We start from the raw sequence: 4002 nt of genomic DNA, 5'->3' as shown, positions 1-4002 counted from the left end.
CAAATTTTTCATTGAACTTGTCTTGTCTTGTTTTATGGATTTATGTATTTTGTATTACGGTTCTGATCGTTTGTACTTGGTATTTATTTTATTCCAGATTTTACCATAAAACTATAGTGTTGATTTCCCTAACAGGTCCAAATAATAAATACAAAGAAAATAAATGCGGGGCAACAGATTAAAATATTTTGCTTCATGTGAAACAAATGGTCATTCCGGATTTTATCAGAAACCTTTAGTTTCGTTTTACAAGTCGTTTTTGTGCAGTTGGGCACGATGCGGCAAGTTGGGCAATGCGGCAAAACGAACCCACCGCGAATAACTTATCATGATGAGTGACTTTCGCCCGAGGATATTGATAAGTAAACCATTATTTATGAGTTGCCATATTTTACCCCTGGCATTAAGTTGTAACAACCGTATCATCCGAGTTTCAAACTGTCAATGGTATCTGTGCCTCAAGGCCCGGCCTGCCACATAACATTTACCCTCTGGCCTCTGACCTGACACGTGATACCAATTGTCGAAATTGTGTAAGCCACACAACAAATATTTTACCTATTGACATGAGATAAAAATTGTCCTTAATAAAAGCTGAATCATCAAGTTTTTGTTCAAGACCGAATATACTTCTACTATTTATATTAATTCGTAACATTTTTCAGTGGAAAACGAGAAAACGACAATGTTCACAATTTGAAGCTATTACGAATTATAAAGGTCGAAGTTATCTTCTGTAGGGCCTATTGATATCTTTAATTAGAGGTTGAAAAATAAAATGAAATGTTTTAAAATCTCTTTTGGTGGAATTTACTAAGTTTTTAAAGGTTTAAAAGTCATACTAAATAAATTGTCTCCTGAACTAATCTTCCTTGCTGTACAGATATATCTTGTGTTTTAGAATAAAGTGGTTCCTGCTGTTTTTGTCTTTTATAATAACCCCAAGTTTTTACAGTTTTCTCAGTTTCTACAGTAAAAGCCACTTTTGAGCATTCCTTTGACTTGCTGCTTAATACAAGACTGATGATGACGACATGTGTATATTGTGTTGAAACGTTATGTGCCTAACCTTATTAAAGAAGTGTGTTATATTCCATAATATTGTCTAGTGTCTTATATGTGCTCCTCACTTCTATATATATGTCATTCAAATCTTACACATGATCATTGTTTCAAGATGAACCAATCAGCGATGAGTTTTGTTATAGAAATTGACACATGTGAATATTAAGCAGCCAGCTTAAATCACTCATGCGGTTAGGGTTTCTAGGAAAAAGCTAGTTAGATTTCCTTATTCGGTGTTAATCATTCATGTTATACGGTGAATATATAATAAAGTAGTTTCTCTGTCGCTCATTCGACCTCAAGCCACTCAGAGAGACAACACATTACTTTTATACCTTGTAACGTTCTTAAACCAGTAATCATGGAAGATGATGTAGCAGCACTCGTTATTGATAATGGATCTGGTATGTGTAAAGCAGGTTTTGCTGGAGACGATGCCCCTCGAGCTGTTTTCCCCTCCATTGTCGGAAGACCCAGACATCAGGTAATTTGAATTTTATATTTATGTTATATTTAGCCGGTTAAAAAATTATGTGATATATCTTGTCAAGTTGAATTTATAACATGTAATATTTACAACCCTCAGATTTACTAGCATAGTTTGAATATGCATTTCGTAGTTGAAGCTGACAATTTTCTATCAATAATTTATCAGTTTGAGCTACTTATTGCATTGAGTACAATATAGGGCTATTCTTTTGCAATGACAATGAATTCACTAATTAAACCTTTTGAAAAAAATGGTGACAATCCTTTTCGAGCGTCACGCATTCCAGAATTGTGTCACGTTGTATGACCCCCACGACCTTGATAATCGTATAAGTAATTATGGTGACTGACTTCAGACGAGACAGTGATTCATACACTTGGTATTGATTGCCGACGAAAACTATGTAAATGGTTAATATAACCACTTCGTACAGTCTTCATAAAATGAATTGGAGTTTTGTTTTCTTTGCCCACTATCACGTGTCTTCAATGTGCCGGTTGTCACGTGACAAGTTAGTCCGGACGTGTTTCGCCTATTCAATAGTTACAAGGAAGCAATTTGGGCTGTAACTTGATGATTAGTCAGTCGGGGTCAAAACTTCCTGATACAGAATAGTTCACTTCCGTTACACTCGACATAAATTTCTAATGACTTTAATCATAAAAAATTTCCGACGTTAAACTAATGATTCCATTTCTTATTTTTCTAGGGTGTTATGGTTGGTATGGGACAGAAAGACAGCTATGTAGGAGATGAAGCTCAATCTAAGAGAGGTATCCTCACCTTAAAATACCCAATTGAACATGGTATTGTTACCAACTGGGATGATATGGAGAAAATCTGGCATCACACTTTCTACAATGAACTTCGAGTCGCCCCAGAAGAACACCCTGTCCTCCTCACAGAGGCTCCACTCAATCCCAAAGCCAACAGAGAAAAGATGACTCAAATTATGTTTGAAACCTTCAATTCACCAGCTATGTATGTAGCTATCCAAGCTGTATTGTCCCTATATGCCTCTGGTCGTACCACTGGTATCGTTATGGATTCTGGAGATGGTGTGAGTCACACAGTACCAATCTACGAAGGTTATGCTCTTCCTCATGCCATTATGAGATTAGATTTGGCTGGTCGAGATTTGACCGACTACTTGATGAAAATTTTGACAGAAAGAGGTTACTCATTCACCACAACAGCTGAAAGAGAAATCGTCAGAGACATCAAAGAAAAATTATGTTATGTTGCTTTGGATTTTGAACAGGAAATGCAGACAGCCTCGTCGTCGTCGTCATTAGAAAAATCATACGAACTACCCGATGGTCAAGTCATCACCATTGGTAACGAACGATTCCGATGCCCAGAAGCCATGTTTCAACCATCTTTCTTGGGTATGGAATCTTCTGGTATCCATGAAACCTCCTACAACTCCATCATGAAATGTGATGTTGATATCAGAAAAGACTTGTATGCCAACACTGTATTATCTGGAGGATCTACCATGTACCCAGGTATTGCTGACAGAATGCAGAAAGAAATCACAGCCTTAGCCCCACCAACCATGAAAATTAAAATCATCGCTCCCCCTGAAAGAAAATACTCTGTATGGATTGGTGGTTCTATCTTGGCTTCTCTCTCAACCTTCCAACAGATGTGGATCTCCAAACAGGAATATGATGAATCTGGTCCAGCAATCGTCCACAGAAAATGTTTCTAAACTAATTATCAGTATTTTTCTGAGAAGGATTGAGCATCAGATCTGAAAAAAACTATTCTTGGTGAAATGTTTCAAAAAAGGTGTAAGTTTTCATTACACATAATTCCAGAGTGTTCCTAAGGCTTTTAGAACTTTCTAATAAAAAAAAATAACAGTTATGAAGTCGTTTCGAAAATCAATCACGCTGTAATTGGATACCCTAAACAAGGGTGTCCTAACGAATCATACTTGTGCACATACTAAACTATTATATATTTTTTTAAATTTGTTAATGTTAATAATAAAATATGAAAAAAAATCCCAATACTTTGTGTCTCAAGAAAGTTGCTTCGTGGTCAACGAATTGATCAATTTTAATGATCGAAATATCTTTAACATACTAAACTTTCCGGGCCTTTGACAATTTGTTTGGCTTACAATTCCCTTTCAGTTTGCCGACTCTGCCAAAGAGTCTCAACTGCACTGCAGAGTACGACATTGAGCACAGTTAATACCCATTGATTAATCTACATGAAAATGACAATTTTGGACAAGTCATGACTGATCTAGACTTGTCTCTGCCACAACCAGCCTCGTTTTTCAAATAATACTGATATTAACTGCATGGTGACTATGAAAACCGAACTATTACTAAACTTGCCAATGATCCACACATTTGTATTTGCTTATGAATGAAAAGCATTTTGGAATTAAGTTTTGCACTGCGTAGAGGTTTCAAAAAGAGTAGACACGT

General features: G+C 36.2%; 1 protein-coding gene across 1 annotated transcript in view; it reads left to right on the top strand.

The window, feature by feature from the left end:
* LOTGIDRAFT_205506 (hypothetical protein) overlaps positions 1-3573 on the top strand; it is a 7296-nt gene extending 3723 nt beyond the window's left edge. Inside the window, exon 3 of the mRNA XM_009067750.1 lies at positions 3379-3573. The gene's annotated coding sequence lies outside the window, so the exon portion shown is untranslated. The remainder of the gene's footprint in view (positions 1-3378) is intronic.
* Positions 3574-4002: the final 429 nt, after the last annotated feature.

Source organism: Lottia gigantea (assembly GCF_000327385.1).
Source record: "Lottia gigantea unplaced genomic scaffold LOTGIsca_854, whole genome shotgun sequence".
NCBI classification, from domain to species: domain Eukaryota; kingdom Metazoa; phylum Mollusca; class Gastropoda; family Lottiidae; genus Lottia; species Lottia gigantea.
This window is presented reverse-complemented; position numbering and strand designations above follow the sequence as displayed.